This window comes from Schistocerca nitens, chromosome 3 (assembly GCF_023898315.1).
Source record: "Schistocerca nitens isolate TAMUIC-IGC-003100 chromosome 3, iqSchNite1.1, whole genome shotgun sequence".
NCBI classification, from domain to species: domain Eukaryota; kingdom Metazoa; phylum Arthropoda; class Insecta; order Orthoptera; family Acrididae; genus Schistocerca; species Schistocerca nitens.
This window is the reverse complement of record NC_064616.1, coordinates 447067904-447090052: the sequence shown is the minus strand read 5'-3', so window position 1 is coordinate 447090052 and position 22149 is coordinate 447067904. Positions and strand designations below refer to the sequence as shown.

Here is a 22149-nt window from a genome sequence, read left to right as displayed (position 1 = left end):
TGAGTTACTTGCATGGCTTGGCTTGCTGTGTGCTCAGTATTTTATGGAACACATAGTGGCAATTCCATGTGTTGTTCTGTGTTTAGTCAGCTCTGATACAACATAAATACAGTAAATGTATAAGTTATTTAGACTATTGCAGTTTCAGAGTTTGAAGCTTTTCTCCTGATGAATTGCTACACCTTTCTCTCTCTCTCTCTCTCTCTCTCTCTCTCTCTCTCTCTCTCTCTACAAATTTTACACCCCACACTTATATCCATTACCAAATTGATGATTTCTTCATACCATAGGATGTGTCCTATCAAGAAAAAAAAGAAAGAAACCTGTTAAAGGATTAACTGGGAGAGGTATGTGAATTCTCTTGCCCCTTGTGTTTCATTCTTCTGTGTACAAGAAGAAGCCTTTCATTTGGCCTGCAAATGTAAACATAGTGTCATTTTGTCCAAGTAGCTTCATAAAGAACTGAAGCTGACTACTACTGAACAGACATCTATCACTAACACGATTTATGTAGTGACAATGTGCTTGGTCCACAAAGTTGCCCCATCACAGTTCACTGCGGTTCAACGATGGAGTTCTTGCCAGAGTTGCCTTAACACATTAACTACCACTGGTGGACACAACAGAGTCTCAGCCACACAGCCAGACCAGGCCAGTTCATGTAAGAAAAAAAATTGGAAATCATTTATTTAAAGTTATTTTCTTCATCCTCATTTCTGTATGTCCCTTATACGATGAAGCTGTGAAAAAAACATCTAGGATGTGAGCAGATATGACGTCTCACTGTAACTTGTTGCACCATGAGAATACCAGCTGCAGCAGGTTACTTATCTTTCAATAAGAATTATGAACAAAAATGAATTGTAAACAACAGGTAAACTATAAACAAAAACACAGGAAATGATCATGTATACAATGTACAATTTATTGAGTTGGTGAATAGAACTGAGGTACACAGCAATCAGTGTGTCTGTGAATAATAACATGGGCAGAGGTGTCACAGATTGTGACTATCTGCTTCACTCATTTCAAAGCTTCAGGTCTTTCATAAGTTTCAGAAATCTTCACATAACACTCTTGGCATCTCTTTCACACTTTTATATTTCTGTTTTTTATTTTCCTGTGTAATTGTCAAGCAGTGGTCTTTTGTATTTCCTGATATTGGACCATGAGACTGTGGTAATCTTCATTTGCTCCTAGAGAGCACTGAATGAGATATTGTACCCAATTTCCTGTAAACCAGCATCAGCTGAAGTGAGAATGATAAAATAATGCACATTACCACAAGAAATCTACAGCAGATAGAACTGTAAGAAGCGACAACTGCGACCAAGGCAAAACTGATAAGTTGTCTCCAACCAAAGATCACTTTGACATTACCATGTTCATCCACAGTATGCATTTCATTAATAAGCCGCATGAGACTCTGATTGTATTACATATGCACCATCCAAAGATGTACTGTACTAAACAGAGTGGGGATTGCAGGCATCTGCAGACACATGGTGTCAAGTGCTAATCTCTACTGTGTCCATTCTTGGCCTTGTGGCAGTCAACATATCAAAGCCCAAGTGACACATGTGACCGCTTGTGATGCAAAGCTAAGGGTGGTGTCAGAAGTGCTGAAGTGCAAAATTTTTTTATGGAATATATCATAATTAGTATCAACAATTGATACAGGTGAAATACAATAACATAAGCTAGAACTTTCTAGTAAACATGAGTACACAAGTGATCCATTTGCAAGATAAATGTAAATGTGTCCTTACAATGTGCCACTGGCTTGGGTATGACATACTGCCTAGTTAGTGCAAATCTGTATTAAATAATTAACATTTCAATTAAGTCTTCATCTAACATGGGTTCAAATTTCACCCAAGGGCTACCTTAACAAAAAATAAAATACTTCCTCATTGAGTTACATGTTACAATTTACTGTATGGTCATGTCTTTCAAAAGGAGGTGCTCTACATGTCATCTTCTCATTTGGTTATAATACTGCAGTGAATTACAAATTCTTTGAAAGCTTTCTGGATCATATCATAAATTTTGACATGACTGTACAATTCACTGCTCTTCAGCAGTGTCAGTGAGAGTGCTGTACACTTGATTTTTGAGATGATCCAAGGCAGAAAAATCCATAGCACTGATCTCATGTGGTCTTAGAGACCAAGATACACACAGGCTGTGCTCTACCTATCTATCAGACGGTATTGGTGCATTACATGTCATATCGCATCATCAGCAAAATGTGCCTGTGTCCTGTTATACATGTTCCACATTCCTTGACCTTGCACAAGGCAAAGTTGACCATATGTGAAATTTGAACCAATGTAGGTGGATACTTAATATGAAGGTTTACTTTTCAAATACATTTGTATTAACTAGGATGATATTTCATACAGAAGCCAGTGGTGGCTCATAACTGTACATCCACAGTTGTCTTGTAAATGGCTTGTTTGTAGGCTCACATTTACGTGTACTTTCAGAAGTGTTAGTTTTTGTTGTAATTGTGATCCACCTTGTATGTAATAACAAAATGTTATTATAATATTTACAGATAAATAAGTAATAAATCTCATGTGGCTCACAGCTTGGTGGAAATGTTTTTGTCTAATACCATTTCAGTGATAGGTGTGTCAGTTTGAAATGTTGCTGTCACTACTAATCAAACCCAGGTACACTACATGCAGAGCATCAGTGTTGCCATTCAGCTACAGAAGGGGATTAGTATATTTATGAAATGAGTGAAAGCTCTAGGAAAGACAACTAATGTCTTAAGGAGGGGAGGGGCAGGTGCCAAATGACATGTTACTTGTGCAGAAAATTGTTCTAAAGCTGGCCCTGGGTCTTGCTACCTCTTTGCTGCAGTAATGTAAAATCTCAACAGTCAGCAATCAGGTCCTGAAACAAATAATTATGCTGTTTAACCAGTGGCTTCAAACTTTTGCCAATATATGCCAACTAAGGACCCAAGTAATGTGCCATGGTGGAGGAAGTGAGTGCTAAATGTGGAGGGGATATGTAATTTACTTGCCCCTCCAGCCAGTAATTTTGCTGGTACCAAATTTTGGTTGGTAGTTTGATGTGTAAACAAATAAAGCATTCAAGAATAAATGTTCTGTGGCTGTTTAATAACATTATGGGAATTGTTAGTTGTGCCTATAGACAGCTATAATCTGTTCATCTAACAATAAGTTGAGCCCTCACGCAAATAAACATGTGCTCTGTCATTGAACATCAGCTGCAATACCAAAGCCAAATTCACATGATCCATGGCTAGAATCCAAACAAACGTGTCTGGAACCCCAAAAGGAATTTTTCACTCTACAGTGGAGTGTGTGCTGATATGCATTTTCCTGGCAGATTAAAACTGTGTGCCAGATTGAGACTCAAACTTGGGACCTTTGCCTTTCACGAGCAAGTGCTTTACCAACCGAGCTACCGACAAATGAGTCACAACCTGTCCTCACAGCTTTACTTTGACCACTATCTCATCAACTACCTCCCAAACTTCACAGAAGTTCTCCTGCAAAAGTTTGAGAACCAGCACTCCCAGAAAAAGGTATATTGCAGAGACATGGTTCAGTCACAACATGGGGGATGTTTCCAGAAAGAATTTTTCAATCTGCAGCAGAGTGTGTGCTGATATGAAACTTTCTGGCAGATCAAAGCTGTGCCAAACTGAGACTCGAACTTGGGACCTTTGCCTTTTATGGGCAAGTTCTTTACTGGCTGAGCTATCCAAGAATGACTCACAACCTGTCTTCACAGCTTTACATCTGCCAGTATCTCATCTCCTACCTGTTGAAACATGTCTTGGCTTGAATACCAGTTGTCAACATAAAGACCGTGCCCCCATTCTGAATGTTAATTAATGAGTGTTGCCACTATATTGCCACATTTCCCAAAATTTTGGAAACCAGCTTCCATCATAGCACCTTTATATACAATAAAATCCAGAATATAATCAGTCTGAGAATTATAGAATACAAATATTTTTATTCCACACCTACTTTGTTTGAGTAGAATATACTGTTTGAAAGGTAAGTGCTCTTTGAACAACAATAGGCATTTCATCAATGCAGAGTTTGTGATATGGATTAAGTGTGCTTTGGAATATGATACATACTTTATCAATGATAATCATGTTGTGGTTGAAGCTCTTTCTTGTTGTCTGCATTTGATTCCTAATATATAATGAAGAAAATGTGGTTCTGTCATGAGCAAATGCAATTCTTATTGTTTTAATACTAAAACATGTTTCAGAGAAGTTACTCTACTTTCAGTGGGTTCATTTACACTCTATCAAATAACACAAAAAGAATTTTGGCATCATAATAAATAACAATTTCCTAGATTATGGTATTTATATTAATAAAATTATTAGTAGTAAATATTAACAAGAAAGACATATTCCTTAGTGTTACATACTTATGTGAATGTGGCTATCTGACATTTTCAGTACAGCTGTTATTTTGCCCCACTTTGTCATCTGCAGTTAATCAAGGTTTTTCATGTTATGTTATGTAATTTGCCAAATTTTTGTACTAGAATGAAATTATCACTCTTTCCTTCTCCTAATCTTACATCATTGTCTGTTCTAGGTAGAATCTCAAAGATTTATTCCTCTGTCCTCAACAAAGATTCACTGTTTTATTGTTTAACTATGTTGTAGTACTAGTTTCTGAAAATTATTAATGATATAATTAGCATATCTTTAACACACTACTATGATGCAAAAAAATTCTTTCTGTGTCATTTGAGAGAGAATAAATGAACCCACTTAATTTGGAGAAAATTCTCCAGTAGTTGTTTGGGCATTAAAACAGAATAATGGTGTTTGCGCAAGGCAGAACCACATGTTCCATATTATTTATCTATGATGTTTCTGATTTTAAACAGCCTGTCTCCTTCATTATTGGTGAGGGTGTCGTTAATGTGAAGCATTCTAAAAATTAATAGCAAACAATGCCTGGACATAATTTCACTAAAATCTTGATTATTCAAGAGTATTTCCCTAGACAAGTAATCACTAATTTTCATTTTTTCATAGAAGCCATAAGTAAACAAATAGCAATGAAGGAATACAGTTCCTCAAATCCAGTTTCTTTTCACCTTGATGCCTGAGAATTTGCTGATTCTGGTGTATTTGTCTTGGTGTGTAAATAAAATCTGTTGGTTCTGTCTACTATAGATTTAATCACATCTTCTGTTGCAAATATCAGGAAAAATAATGGAATGCTGGAATCTTGCTCTGATCAAAATGTGAGTCCTGAAAATCAAAGATCAGACACACACAAAATGGGCAAAATCAATTTCTTGTCAAATCAAATGAGTCTCTAAAGTAACATCTTTTCCTATACATTTTGCCCTCAGTTTCAAACATTTCAAATTCTGAACAATTCTCATCTCTTTTAGAAAAAGATGGATGTGTTGTACCATCTGATATATATAGCTCAGGACTGTTACTTTGATACTTTGTCAAAAAGTCATCACTAGCATTCTCACTGTCTCTTCTAGTTGCAATCTCCAAGATTTATTCCTGTGTACAACCATGAAAACATACCATTTTCTTCACAGAAAATTAAGATAAAAATGTGCCATTTTCTTTACAGAAATTAAGATAAAAATGGCAGCACAGGATCACAACAGCAAACACACACTCTCAACTGTGCCCACCAGATGTCAAAAAGCTACTAAGTGCTCAGGACAGAAACATAATTCAGCATTTTAATACATCCAGAGCACCTAAATACCTGAGCAACAGCACATTTATTCCATCTGTAGCACACAGAGGGCAGCAAGATGACACATGTAAACATGTATAAAACACCTGGCAGAAGGATTAGTGGCACATTTAAACATATATCAAACACATGGAGATAGGAGCAGCAGCACCAACAAACATGTCTAGAGCAGTAAAAGAGTTAGTAAAATAAATGCAGATCATGTGAACTCAGTTCACTAGAAAAGAGCACAGTGTCCCATTATTTATCACCTAACCACTAAAACACTGTATAAAAATTCCTATTTCATAAGTTATATCAGTGCTATGATCTGTTTTGTCGAGACTGCTGTCATTAGTATTGAAATAGGCTGCAGTTTCGTAGCAAAAATCATGTTTTAATTAATAATGCATAAATAGCATGTCTTCATCATAACAAATCAAGACCATCTTAAGTCATTACCTCATTCAAAATAAACTTTATCAACAGCTGAAGCTCAATGAAAAGAGTAAGTGGAAGATGCATAAATCTCACCTGGTGAGATGTATTGTCAACATCAACATGTATATTTTTCATTCAGCTTTGAAATAAATACATTCCCTAGTGCTAACATCTTCCACATCATCTTTGCTATTGAATATGAACAACAGAATACACACAGTTTTTTTCATCCCTTTGACAATCATTAATATATAAGGACCTTTCAGAAAGAAACAAGCTGGAGGCTGTAAAATGAAAAGTACTGAAACGACTGCAATTAAGTTGTCTACAGCAGAAGGTGTGGTTCCTATTATAGTATTGAGGCCCCAAAGTCACTGCTAGAGGGACATGGGCATACACCCACATGATGACAGAGTGAGCAAATGCACACTCTGATCATACACTGGAGTCAGTATCTACATCTACATCTGTACTCTGCAAGCCACCTGGTAATGTGAGGTGTAGACTAATCTGAAAATAGTACATTAGCAAAGGAATTGGAGTTAATTTGAATTTCTTGAAGTGCCCATTCCCAAAATGCTACTCATTTATGAAAATCATTCCCATGAAGTTCTTGATGCAGTGAAATATGATATGGATGGTACTCATAACAATGCAATATGTTAACAACACTACCTAGCAAAATTCCGGAATGTTATTTTAATTGCTGAGTACTTATCTGTGGGTTTTGGTGAACAGCTGCTAGTACAGCTATGTCATTACCTTCTCCTGTAACAGTTTTTCTCCATTTTCCTTTTTCGGTGTTTACAGTGCCATAAGACATGAAGGCATTTACAACTTTGTAAATAAAAAAAGGATGAGAGTGAATATTATCTGGAAAGCAGTCAGCATACAAGGCAACAGCATGAACAACAATTCTCCTACATTCACCATAAATGAGAATCCTTCCAGTGTTTTGTTCTACGGTTGCAACAGTCATTGTGCACTTGCAATTCTGTTCTAGGAATGAATTGTAGATGTGCAAGCAATAAAAACTACTTATGTAATGAAATGTTTAGAGATACTTTTAGTTCTACTTCTGAAGGAAAAGCATTCTCTGATTGCACTGTACTGCCTGTTATGATAAGTTGTAGTTTGCTCCATGGCCACATTGAGCAGTCCCCATTTCATTTTGTAGGAGGAATGCAATGTTGAGAATGGGATACCTCATTAAAAAGTATAAAATAATTGCCTGTCCTGCCCTGACAGCATGGAGTTGGGGCATTAATTCAGGTGGCATTGAATAGAATTTTGAAACAGACAATTTTCTACTCATTTCAATTTTTCCAATTACCATACCATCCTGTCACAGAAAAAAAAGTCTCAGACAAAACTTACATATTTTTTTAAATTTAGAATCTGAATATGAAATAAAAAATGTGGGTTCCCATTTAATATTTTAAAGCTTCTCCCCCCCCCTTCCCCCCCCCCCCCCAACATACAGGACGAACAAATTTTAATTATAAATTGTTTGGATCCAATGTGTATTTTTTGAGATATTTCAGTGTCTTTGAATAACCTGAACACCATGTATATTGTAAAGCGTAACGGTCCTGTTACACTTCCTTGTGGTACTCTTGAAATTACCTTTATGCCTATCAATTTTGTTCCATTGAGACTGACATGTTGAGTTTTCTGTGCAAGAAAGTTTTGAATCCAGTTGCAAATCTGATCAAATACTTAGTACGCTCATAATTTTTTTCACTGAACTACTGTTTTGGATGGTGTCAAATGCCTTCCTGAAATCTAGGAACATGGCATCAGCCTGAATACTGATGTCTACAGCACTGTGGATCTCATGGAAGAACAGTACAAGCTGAATTTCACAAGATTTTGTTTGTTGGAATCCATGTTGAATTTTATAGAGAATATTTTTATTCTCAAACAATGTCACAATACCTGGGCATAAAACATGTTTCATAACAGAGTGATGTCAGCAATATAGGGCTATAATTATGCACATCTGTCCTACCACTCTTTTTGAAAATGAAAATTACCTGTGCTTTTTTCCAGTTGCTAGGTACCCTTTGTTTCTCCAGCAGCATACAGTAATCTGCTGCTAGTTCTTTCATATAATCATTGTAGACTCTTACAGGTATCTCCTCTGGTTCCAATACCTTTCCACTACTAAGTGATTGTAGTTGCTTGTAGTGCTGAAAACAGAGAAATGGAGGTTTCTGTAGGAGAGCAAAGGAGTATAGTGTGTTACCTTACAGCAGGAGTGCAGGGAATGGAACTTCATTAAAGAATGGCATATGTGTGTGCAGGACACTGCATGTCCATGGCGGGGGGCAAGGCATGGCCCAAGTGATTCAAGGAAGTGCAGTTTTCATTGTCTGATGATGTACAATCTCAAATGCCACACTGCATTACTGATACCATGCCCTGCAGGCAGTTGCCCTCATAATTGAAGACCAGTAAGTTACAGTGGCAGCCATTGCCCCAGAGGTCAGATTGAAGGTCAGAATTGCAATGAATGTGTAGTGCTCTCTGTACACTTGCACCATTCTTCAATGAATTTCTGTTCCCAACACTCCTTCTGTTGTAGGGAAATGCAGTACACCCCATTGTTCTTCTTGTGAAGCTTCCATTTGTCTGTTTTTAGCATGAGTGAGTGCAGTTGATGGTTACCACATGCACGTCATCACGTGTGGTGCACATGTCCTTGTCCCTCTAGTGGTGAATATAGTATGTCAGCACTGTTATAGGGACCACGCCTTCTTCCATAGGCAATTTCATCACTATCCCTTCAGTGGTTTACATTTTACACCCTTCAGCTCATTTCTTTGTGAATGTTTCATATAACTATACTTAGCATGAACAGAGCTTGCTATTTCATGCCAATACTAGTTCCATTAAGGCATTTGACACTTTAAAATTATGTTTCAGTATCATTTTATCATAAATATTCATATTAAATAATAATCATAAAGGATATTTGATTCATCACAGCTCACAGATCAGTGATCAGATGAATCATGCCATTGTACCACAACACAATTTGTATTATTTTGTGAATATTATATTGCATATATGTGAAAACTTCTCAGCCTCCATGGTGTGTAGTTTTCTAATTATTTATGTACTACAAAATCTCTTTTCTAATGTATTATATTCTTGTTTCCATTTTCTTATTGAGGTTGATTTTACTGCATACTGCACACTTGGCTGCTCCTATAAAGTTTATGTTTCACTTATACTTCCCAAAATGGAGAACTACCAAAACAGGCTACTGTTTGGTGAGATCAAGGAAAAGGTGAACTGATGGTACATAACAGACATCCATGCCTAACCTGTGAAGTAGGTGATCATGACTTACTACTGTCATCATACGCAGCAGCAGCAACTAATTAACATTCACTTCTAGATAAATGCCTCATCATAATTTCTTCCCACATTGCTCTTGTATCTTTCAGATTTTATCTACCTACCTCCAGTTATGTCTCAGTCCTTTTACATCTCTTGGAATCATAAAAAGAGACATTTTCATTTCAGTCATAATACTTTCATCAACTCCTGTGTGTTCCATGATCTATTTGTTTATTTTCCTGCCTCTCCAGCAATTTCCAACATGCACCTCTCTACTGCTCAGTACAAAAGAATCCATTTTACAATGATTTTTTACATTAACTGTTCATATCTCACTGTTATAAGTCAAAATGTATAATACACATTGATTATTAACTTTCCATTTCAGGGATGTTTAAAGTATAGTTTTGAAAAGTATGTTTAGTTTATCAAAAGCACTCTATGCTAGTTTTACTCTTCTGTTTATGTATTTTCCTATCCATCCAGCTGTTATCTCCAACTGCTATAAATAAAAAAAGTCCTTCGTTAATCTATATAACTTTTTATCCAATGCGTCACATGGACGTTATGTTAATCTTATAATAATTGATTTTCACGTCTACTTTTGATCTTCCATTATTATCTTCCATTAGTTGTTGCACTGAATACCAACAGTAAAGTGTCATCAGCAAAACAGAGGTGATTTAAATACACCAATGAGCCAAAAAATTATGACCAGCTGCTCAAGAGTACATCGGTTCACTTTCAGAATGCAATACAGCAACACCGACTCAACAAATCAGTTTAGATTTATGGAGGTATAAAGAACCAGATGTCTGTTCACACATCACACAATTTCAGTAAATTACAGGCTAGTGGTTATGCATGTAGAGCAGGCCCTTGATAGCATCCCAGATGCGTTCCATTGAGTTCATATCATGATAATTCGGTGACGAAGACAACAATGTGAATTCATAACTGTGCTCCTCAATCCACAATACCATGATTTTGGCCCTTTTAACATGTCAGTCATCCTACCAGAAGACTCAACCATTTTTGGGAAAGACATTAAGCATGAAGGGATGCAGGTAAAAAACAAAAAAGCCCTAATTGGCCAATCATGACTAACCAACTACAGTGTCATCCTCTGCCAATGGTGTCACTGGATGCAGTATGGAGTGACATTGGGTCAGCACACTGCTCTCCTGCCCATTGTGGGCTTTCTTGACCTTTGAGCCACTCCCTCTCAATCAAGTGTCTCCTCTACTGGCCTCATTAGGCTGTATGCAGTTGGTGATTGTTTTAGTACATACAGAGGAGTCAGTTTAGTATATGGTTTTCTGTTTCTTACCTTTCACTTTTTTGACATAAATCAGTTAAAGCATTGTCCCATTTTTGATGTACTGTCTTCCTCCACAGACACTATATAAATAATTTTGCAAGTTTGCATTGTATTACTTTTCCTCCAGCTTCACTCATTTCTGCTGAAATGCCATCATCTCATGGTACCTTTCCTTTCTTTATAATCGGAATGGCTTTATACATTTTACCTAGCATTACTTCTTATTATTTTCGGTACTAACACTTTGTGTTCAATTTAATTCTTGCACTACACAGGCATTTAAGATAATCTTCAAACTATTGTTCAATTTTCTCTTTACTATTGCTTCTTCTGCCATCTGAAATCTTAAATACTGAAATGTGATGTGTAGTGAACACAAATTTCAATGTTGTTTTCTACATACTCTTATTGTGTTAAATTGGTCCTCTTACAAAATTTTCCACATCACATCAAAGAAATCCATCTATAGCTTTGTTTGATTCAGTGTAATCTATAATGTTCACATAGAATTTTCTTTGAAATTTCACATCTCTTTAATAATTGCCTTGTCCCATTAAGTGATTTACTTTTCTTTTGTCTTCTCCATATTTGCAACATCTTTTACTATTCACCTAACCGCTTTTGTTAAACAGTGTCCCCTTTCACCTATGTCCACATAATCCTCACTTTATGAGATGTTGAAGAAGTTGCTTAGTTTAATCTAGTGAATCTTTATATTCTTAAAACAAATTCTCATAAGCCAAATTTCTGTGCTCTCATTTCAAAAGTTACTTTATGTCTTTAACTCTGAAGATGGATGTTGTCCAAAACTTAGCAACTTTTTCAGTGTTGTTTATGTGCCTATTAACCACTCAGTGCAACACTATAAGGAATTCTTTCCTGTACTCCTTCTGTAGTTTATATTCAACCATGTACTTTCCATTATGTTAAGTTGTTTGTTCGATTGCTGACATATCAATTCAACATCAGACAGTTCACAGACAGCATTTGTGAATAACTTACTCCTGCCACGTCATTGTAATAACATCCATAATCATGTCCCTATGTGACATGTGTCTTCTCTGACTGCTTTGGCTTTTTTCAATATGGCTGACTCAGTGAACATACTGTGATAAAGAGGGATCTTGAAATTAAAGAGCTTATGATTAAGAACAGTTTTATTAAGTTCTGAGTTCATGAAAAGATCCCTTTATTGATATAAAATCCGCTCAGTGTACATGAACACACAGAACATTCAGATTTTCACTTTAGGTAGCTGTTGCCCTTTTTTTATTCCCTTCATTAGCTGTAAAGAAAAATGTACTGTTCCATATTGCACAATACTAATCATAGATAACTACTCATGCCCATGTTCTCACCATCATTTATGCATCCTGACTCATATATTTTCTCTCTATGAGTCAATCTGGCAGATTAACTTCCTATGTGCCATTTCGGCAGGTGCCAAAAGCTCACCCCAATCTCTTGCCAATGGGGCATCCTCATGCCACTTATGATCTAGGGTCCAGTTGAGATGCATAATGGTGAGATATGATTCAGTGTAACAGTATCAATATCCATAGGCTTATGTCCCCCACTAAAAGTTTTCTCAAAATGGTATGAAATGAAACTATGGAAAAATATATAAAAGAGAATCTCCATTAAGTAAAAGAAAATCCCTATAGCCACTATAGAAAATTCAAAACTGAACATAAAAAATCCTACCAATCCAAAAATCCTAGAAGATCCCTGGAATGACAAAATGGAAAACAGCAAATACACATTCTTATTTCAATCATTTGACAACAGTCTTACAACGTTTTTATAACACAAAAGTATTATAAAAAAGCAAAATGTTGAAGTTTAATGTGTCACACCTCCTTTAGCAAAAATTTCCTTTTTCATTCTGAAATGTCTATATGTTCGAAAACTTCCAAAATTTCAAATGTGAAAATATAGCAATATTGTTTAGTTATCAAAATTCACCTCATAATGAGACACTAAATGTTATGACTTGTCGATACAGCCATCTTTCTCTGTCCCGCATCATCTGTACCATTTTTTTGTAGTTGCTGCAGTTCATTCCACAGATAAAACTTTGTACCATGGATGTTCTGGGTTGCCTCTTGATTTTTTTTCCTCCCAAGATGTTTTTTTATGAAACTGTGTTGCCAAAATATGTGTTAAATTCATTTATTTTTTTCTCCTCTGTATCATGTTAATCAAGTCATTTTCTCTCTTGTTTCTTGTATTATTCGTTCATTAGATTTAATTTCTGTCCAAGATGTTTCCATGGCTCTTCTCCATATCATATCTCTACTGCTTCTTTTTTTTTTTTTTTTTTCCTTTCTCACTTCCCCAGAGTCCATCCTTCACAACCATAGCTTAAAATGTCCCAAATAAGTGTTTTTATGAATTTATTTCTTTTTTGTTTATTAATGTGGTTATTTGCTTGTAAATTATGAATTTGTGAATGCTTGTTTAGTCATTACAATTCTTCTTTAGTATGCACTATACTTATGCTGTCATCTGTTACTGCACTTCCCAAGTAGCAAAAACTATTTACTTACATCGGCATTTTATTTCCTATCTTTATATTTGCCTTCATTTGCTGTTATTTGTCCATTATTTTAGTGTTGCTGGCATTTATTTTAAGTTTGTGGTTGACCAAGTCATCAGACAAAATTTTTAACATACAGTTCAAATCCTATTGAGAATTTGCTAACACTAATATAGGATCACCAATTGAATACAATGTATTTGTTTACCATTAATTTTGATCCCTTTTGTGCTGCTTTTCATTGTTTGTATAGTACTTTCTATAAATAAATTAAACAAATGAGAGAGAGGGGACAGCCTTGTTGGACACCTCTTTTTACACTGGCCTCTTTCACAGTGACACTGATGTCTATTTCTGTGCTCTGGTGTTCGTATAGAATAAGATTCAGTTTCTTATCTTTCCAGTCCACTGTATCAAAAGCTTTCTTTATGTCTATGAATGTGGCACAGATTTTTCTGTTCATCTTAATTCTTTCTGAGACCATTCATAGTGCCAATATAACTTTTTTGTATCTTTTTCCTTTCCTAAATACTAATTGGTATTCTCCTATATGTTGGTTAATTTTAGCTTTTAGGTCTTTCCTTAACAATACTGAGTAGACTTTGTAAAGCATGGATTAGTACTGCCAAGGTTCTATAATTTGAACACTCATGGCATTTTCTGTCTTGGCTACAGTATTGTTTTACTTTTTATTTATTCTATTGGTAGTGTTCCATCTTCATGGCAGAGACACACAAATATGTACAGATGTTCTTTCACTTTATTTCCAGCATTCATCAGTAACTTAGCAGCGATGTAAACTGTTTCAGTCACTTTGTTCTTCAAGCTGTTTAAAGAATTGTTGAGTTCAGTACTGGTAATTGGTGGTCCTAGTACTTTGTTTCTCACTTCTTCAATTACACTTATGTAATGTGAACTATCTGTGACATTTTCACCATCATACAGTTCTTCAAGGTATTCTTTCCACCCATCAGCTCTTTTTCATGTCCAAATAGAATGTTACTTTTCATCTTCTGTTATGTTCCTATGGTTCGTATGTTTCAAGACTACTGATGTAATTTTTGAGTACATCATATCTGTATTTGCTTTAGCTAGGTCTTCTCCTATTTCCCTTCTTATTTGTCACATCCATGTATCTCTTCCTATATGGCAAATATGTTATTCATTTTTATGTATTGGTCAAAATCTATTTTTCCCAATCTATTTTGCTCTTACATGACCTTCAGTATTTCCTGTATAATCCATGGCTTCCTTGCCTTCTGCTTATTCTTCTCTTGTACATTTTGCACTCCTTCCAATAATACTTCTTCTTATTTCCTTCCAGTTTACAGTTTCCTTAGATATATTATCCACTTCCACTCTAAATTCCTCCACTATATATTTATTCTTTGGTCTCTTAATAGATCAGTTTCTCTCAGTTCTACTTTGTTTCTTTTTAAATCTAATATTGTGCTTAGCTATAGCAATTACATGGTCATTATCAATACCAAAACCAGAGTATGAATGACCAGATTTGATTTGATTCCATATCTTTGTCTCACGAGAATATAATTGATTTGGTATCTAACACTACCAACTGGTGCTTTACATGTTCTGTTACGAACTTCAAACCATGTGTTTGTCAGGAGATATCCTTAAGGATCTATAATGTGGTGGTTTCTCCTGCCTTCTGCATCCTCCCGTCATTGATTTTTAGTGATATTCATCCACCTTCAAGTTCAATTTCTTGATTCCACAATGAGAAATTGCCCTGACTTCCTCGTGGTTAAACCAGCAGTCATTCAATCCCCACTTACATTAAACTGCTATGGAATTCACCACCTTAGCACAGTGACATATAAGTCAGGAAGGTCACTTCATTGGAATAGGACCTATCGACATTTCCTATTTTCTCCATTCATTGAGGGGGAGCACTGATCTAAAGGCACATCCACACCATGCCGTTTTTCAGTTCAACTTTGCACATGTGCTTACATTTCCAATAGCACAACTATACATGCAGATTTGTGTCTCCATCATTCCCTTGCAGTGGAGGCCATGCATAACTGTCTATAGCATGTTAGATGAGACTCTCTTGCACTGTTTAGCAGATGACAGGCATCTGGGGCCCATGTGTGTTTTGTTATATAGTATGTTGAGGTTATGCTTTAAGGTGATTTATGTGCAGTATGCCTGTTGACTCCAAGGACAGTATGCTGAAATTTATAGATGATTACAGACAAAGTGAAGACATATGGAATGCCACTTTCTAAGTCTACTTGAATAAAAATTTGAGATGTGATGTGCTGAGTGTCAGGTATTACATAAAACATCTCCAATCATATTACTGCAAAGAATTAGATAAGTGAAAACAGAGAAGAAGTAGCCTACAAATATATGAAAAGTGTGTAGATTAGATTTACTTTCATTCCAACTGATCTGTAGTGAGGAGGTCCTCCAGGATGTAGAACATGTCAGAAAAACAATTTTTTTAACACTGTAGGAAAGGATCATTTTACAACATTCATTTACTAAGATCGCATTAATGCAATGAATTTAAAATAAAAAAAATCTTTTTTATTTATAACATAATAAACATATAATAGAACTACTGCAACACTTATTTACAATGAACATTTAACTGCATTGAAATGGTGCAGAAGTTAGATTGTACTATATATAATGAACCTTTTATGGCTGCTGGCAGGTTATTGAAAATGTGTGTTCCTGAATAATGCACACCTTTTTGTACAAGAGTAAGTGACTTTAAACCCTTGTGAAGATTATTCTTATTTCTAGTATTGATCCCATGAACCGAGCTGTTGGTTTGAAAGAGTGATATATTTTTAATGACAAAAATATTAGTTAGTATCCCTAGTTCCTTAAACAGGCCTCTGCAGGATGTTCTTGAGTTCATACCACATATAACTCTTATTGCATGTTTTTGTGCCTGGTAAACTTGGCTTGATGAATTGCCCCAAAAAATAATCCCATATGCTATTATGCAGCATTTAGCTACAAAATAGCAGGTCAGCAACTGGAAGCAGTTAATTCCATAAATTATCTGGGAGTACGCATTAGGAGTGATTTAAAATGGAGTGATCATATAAAGTTGATCGTCGGTAAAGCAGATGCCAGACTGAGATTCATTGGAAGAATCCTAAGGAAATGCAATCCGAAAACAAAGTAAGTAGGTTACAGTACGCTTGTTTGCCCGCTGCTTGAATACTGCTCAGCAGTGTGGGATCCATACCAGATAGGGTTGGTAGAAGAGATAGAGAAGATCCAACGGAGAGCAGTGCGCTTCATTACAGGATCATTTAGTAATCGCGAAAGTGTTACGGAGATGATAGATAAACTCCAGTGGAAGACTCTGCAAGAGAGATGCTCAGTAGCTCGGTACGGGCTTTTGTTAAAGTTTCGAGAACATACCTTCACCGAAGAGTCAAGCAGTATATTGCTCCCTCCTACGTATATCTCGCAAAGAGACCATGAGTATAAAATCAGAGAGATTAGAGCCCACACAGAAGCATACCGACAATCCTTCTTTCCATGAACAATACGAGACTGGAATAGAAGGGAGAACCGATAGAGGTACTCAGGGTTCCCTCCGCCACACACCGTCGGGTGGCTTGCGGAGTATGGATGTAGATGTAGATGTAGATGTAGTGCAAGTGTAGTATGCCACCTTTTTCATTTTTATATCCCCTGTGTCTGACAGAATTCACATTGCAAATAGAGATCAGTTTAGATGCTTCAGCAGTTCTGTGGTGTGCTCCTCCCAGTTGAATTTATTATCAAGCTGTAATCCCAAGAATTTAACAAACAAAATAAATTTGGAATCTGGTAATGTTACTGATGAAAGGTCATTGATATTCACAAGAAAAAGTATGGACCCGAAGATGGAACCTTGTGTGACCCCACATGTAATTAGTTCCCAGTGAGATGAAGCCTGATAGCTTAATTCATGTCTCTTTCCTAATAACACCCCCTTTGTTTCCTGCTAGAGATATAAGATTTGAAACATTTTGCAGCATTTCCTGTTACACCATAATATTCTAACATACTTAAAAGGTTATTGTGATTTACACAGTCAAATGCCTTTGACAGATCACTAAATATACCAGCTGCCTGCACTTTTTGGCTAATGAATTAAGTACATTTTTACTGTAAGTGTAGATAGCCTTCTCAATATCAGAACCCTTTAGAAATCCAAACTGTCATTCTGACAGTATGTTATTTGTGATAAGATGGCTATAAAGTCAGTTGTACATTACCTTTTCTAAAATTTTTGACAATGCTGGCAAAAGTTAAATTGGGTGGAAATTTGACACTATTTCTTTATCTCTGTTCTTAAGCAGTGGCTTAACTTCAGCATATTTAAACTATTCAGGAAATATTCCACTCATAAACGACTGGTTACACAGATAGATTAATATGTTACTTAACTCAGAATCACATTCTTTAATTAACTTTGTTGATATTTCATCATACCCACTAGATGTTTTTGTTTTTAAAGATTTTATGATGGACATTACTTCTGCTGGGGTAGTGAGGGTCAAATTCATATTATGAAAGTTACTTGAAATGTCTGGTCTGAGGTATCCCATGGCAGCATTTACAGAACCTGACAACAACATATTTTCAGTAACAGTTATAAAATGTTTGTTAAAAAGGTCTGCAACACTATACATATCTGTCACTAATGTACCATTTAGTTTCGTATTGACAGATACAGTTCTCTTTTTGTTTTACAAGATACCTCTATTTCTTGAGTAATCCATGGCTTCTTTGTAGACTTTGCTATAACCTCAGCTAGTTTTGGGGGAAAACAGTGTTCAAATAAAGCAAGCACTTTCTTAGCAAAAGCGTTATGTTTTTCATTCATGCCAAGAGCACTATAAATATCACTCCAGTGAATGTCTCTGAGGAGTGTCTTAAAATAATCAATTTTTGGCTTATTGAATACCCTCTTGATTTTAGATTTTATATCCTGTTCAGTACTAACATTTAAGAGAAGGAACTGCATGTCATGGTCTGAGAGGCCATTGACTATTGTTTTTGTAACATAATTTTGTTCATTGGACTTTTCTATAAAGATATTATCAATGGCTATTTGTGAGCAATTGACTACCCTAGTTGAGAACTTTACAATGGGAATTAAGTTGAATGATAGTGTTACTAACTCAAATAAGTTCTTATTGGGAGAGTCTTTAAGGAAATCTACGTTGAAGTCACTATCAACCACTATTTCTTTGCTTTTGGTTGTTAAGTGGCCCAGTACAGCTTCAAGGTGGTTTATGAACAGATTAAAGTTACCTGCAGGTGCTCGATATACACTTAATATTATGAAGGATTTTTTATGAAATTCAATTTCTGTTGCATATGCTTCCATATGCTGTTCTAAGCAAAATTTATGAGTGTCTATGTTCTTAAATTTATGACAGTTCCTGATGAATGTGGCAACTCCTCCTATCTCCATTTCTGCTCTATAGAAGTGAGATGCTAACCTAAATCCTGTAACACGTAAAAGTTCTATACCAGTGGTCACATGATGTTCAGGGAGGCAGATTATGTCAGCTGGTTTGATGACTCTAATTCTAATTAATAAATTTATTTCCCAGTCCCTGAATATTTTGATGCAATAAAGATAGCTGACATTTCACATTGACTGGGTTAAAATTGGGTAGAGTTGAAATATCTGCTGATTGTTGAAAGTTCATAACTAACAGCTGTTTGTGCTGATGTAATAAGCTAGAATTATGTTTTTTGGTTTCTTTCTCAAACTGAAGATTTGTCTCAGTCCTAACCTCTCTTAAAACTTGGTTTCTTTCTGTCCTCCCTACCCTAAAGAAGGATCTTTTGTGAACCCTATAACCACTGGTATTTTATCATTCATGACAGTGCCTCCCCCCTTTAACTTTCCTGCTATTTTTCCAGCCAGTTTACCCTTCCCTTTCCTGTTGAGATGAAGACCATGCCTAGTATAATCCCACATATTAAGAGAATCAACAGGAACCACACCAATGTGTGACACTGCACCCAACATAAGCAGCCATTCTAACTCCAAATTAACTCTCCTGACAGAAAAGTTCAAATGAGGTCAGTCATGGCACCCAAGAACAGATACAAACTCAACACTAGTATGCTTCGATGCTGAAGCTAACTTTGACAGGTCACTCTCTGTACTGTACCCAGGATCTCTGTCAATATTATTACCTGGCCCACCCACTATAATCACAGTGTCTTCCTTAATGAAATCTTTGCAAAGTGATCCTAAGTCCTCTGTCACCTGTTCCAGACCAGCACTAGGTTTAAAAAAATTGGTGACGTGGTATTCTGATCCTAGTTCATCCTGCAAAAGTTGTCCAACACCTCTTCCATGGGAACTACGTAACAACACTTTCTTTCTCTTTACTGATTTCCCTACATCTTACTTTTCAATTTGCTACTGAAAGTTTGTTGTGCCCTATCTACACCTACAAGTGCTTGAGGCTCACCAGCTTCTAACTGAATCAACAGATCAAATCTATTTTCTACATTCACCACTGTGAATGTCAATTGTGGACAAATATTGTAGTGATTCGAGAATTTCCACGTAAATTCTGGAACCACTCGACCTTCTACCGCCTCGAACATACGATGTTTTAAAGATAAGTGTGTGAGAGAGAGAGAGTCTATTTACTGTGCAAAACACGTCTGTGTGTGCAGGATGGATGTTTATTGTGGGAAGATAAGAGTTGCGTCAGATGAGCGACACCGACAAGTTTTATGTGATAACTTTAAGCTTGTTGATACCAGTGCCTACCGATTTTAATTGTATATTACAGCACTGAGGATGGTCATTAAGTGACTGAAAATCGATTTTGCAGATAATAAAACAAAAAAATATGACCAATGCTGTTTCTCCTTCCAATTATATCCATTATCTGGTCGTGGTGCACAGAACACTCCATGGAGTCACCAATCGACACCGACAAGTGTTTGCCGCTCGCACCATAGAACCTGTATGGAGGATGCAAGGAGTAACTACATATTATTCCTTGTCGGTCGAATAACTGTAATTGTTATAGCCAATTGGAGCATGATGTGTCTAGAGACTCTTACTTAATCTTGGTGTTAGACTAGCTAGAAGCAATACCTGTGTTTTAATTTCCGAGTGGATCTAAAACCAAACTTGTTTGTAAATGTTAATTAAGTGTGTTTCTAAAGCTTGAAGTACAAGTGAAATGCAACAGGATGGAGACATTTACGTCTAAGATGAGAATTTTATGAGGCATAAACACATTGTGAATTGCCTACTTATTTAACAGGGACGGCAGTCCAACTTTACACATTCTGTCACCAAAACCGTTAGAACGTGGTGACTGATGGGATCAGGACTCAAAGAAAGAGGAATTTTCAAACAAAATCAAGATAAAAAGATATTGTGAGTTGCCGTAGCAACCAATGGTAACACGACAGGGAAATTGTTTCGCAGAGTTGGATTCTCGATAAATGGTAAAAAGGGGTGAAAATTAATAAATACCATACAAGAAAAGACACAAGGAAAATCTCAACAGTTTAAACTAAGAAGATATACGATGAGATCTATTTGACGATGAAGATCCAGTGTGGACCTCACACACTTTACGGGGGCGTGGACCCCGTAACCAGCAACCGACACCGACAATGCCAGCTGATGCTCACCAGTGCTGACCGCAAATCCGTTCACTGTCACTGATGCTGAAATCAACCTTCGATGCTGCCAGCGCCCATGCTGTTCGCTGGCGCCAATTCCACACCTGCTCGCCGATGCAGATTAAAACTCTATGGCGGGTGAGCGAAAGACAATTAATTGAGTGTGAAGTTAAGGACACTGTTCAATAATAGACTGTTAGTGTAGTTATTATACTCAGAGGTGAATTTTTTTTAATGATAACTCAATCTAAAAGTAAGGGGAATTTGGATATTACTAAAAAAGCTGGAGAAATATCAGAACCAGCCATGGCCATGACGGTGAGTAGGGAAATGCCAGACTGGTCTGAGGTAGCGAATTTAATCAATGCTCAAAATGCCCAAATTACTACTTTATGTAAAAATCTAGGAGCTCAGAGTTTACAATTAACTTCTAGATTAGATGCACAAAGTAAAGAATTTAATGCTCAAAATATTTCTTTAAGAAAGGAACTAAATACAACTCTAAATGCTCAAAGTCTTCAATTAGATGCTATGAATAATTAAATAATAAGAATATAATAGAAGGAAACATCCCACGTGGGAAAAATATATCTAAAAACAAAGATGATGTGACTTACCAAACGAAAGCGCTCGCAGGTTGATAGACACACAAACAAACACAAACATACACACAAAATTCAAGCTTTTGCAACCAACGGTTGCTTCATCAGGAAAGAGGGAAGGAGAGGGAAAGATGAAAGGATGTGGGTTTTAAGGGAGAGGGTAACTGTAATTGTTATAGACAATTGAAACATGATGTGTCTAGAGACTCTTACTTAATCTTAGTGTTAGACTTGCTAGAAGCAAGACCTGTTTTTGAATTTCTGTTGGTTATTAAACCCACCACATTGTAGTTATACTTAATAGTATCTGATGGTTATTGGCGTAGTTGAGTTGCAAGAGGTTGTATGCTTATATGAAACTCGTGGAAATTAAAATATACGTGAACTGAACTGAAAGTATGAGGGCACCTAGTTATTTCTAGTGAAAGAGAGCATTTTTTTAGTTCCTCTAACCAGCATTATTTCTACAGAGAAGAAGTTCTGGAAATTTATGCAGCCTCATATCCATAG

At 36.2% G+C, this 22149-nt stretch overlaps 1 protein-coding gene across 3 annotated transcripts in view; it reads left to right on the top strand.

Moving 5' to 3' along the window:
* Positions 1–22149, top strand: part of LOC126248378 (fibrillin-1-like) — a 647044-nt gene that overhangs the window by 566666 nt on the left and 58229 nt on the right. The gene's annotated exons all lie outside the window — the stretch shown is intronic.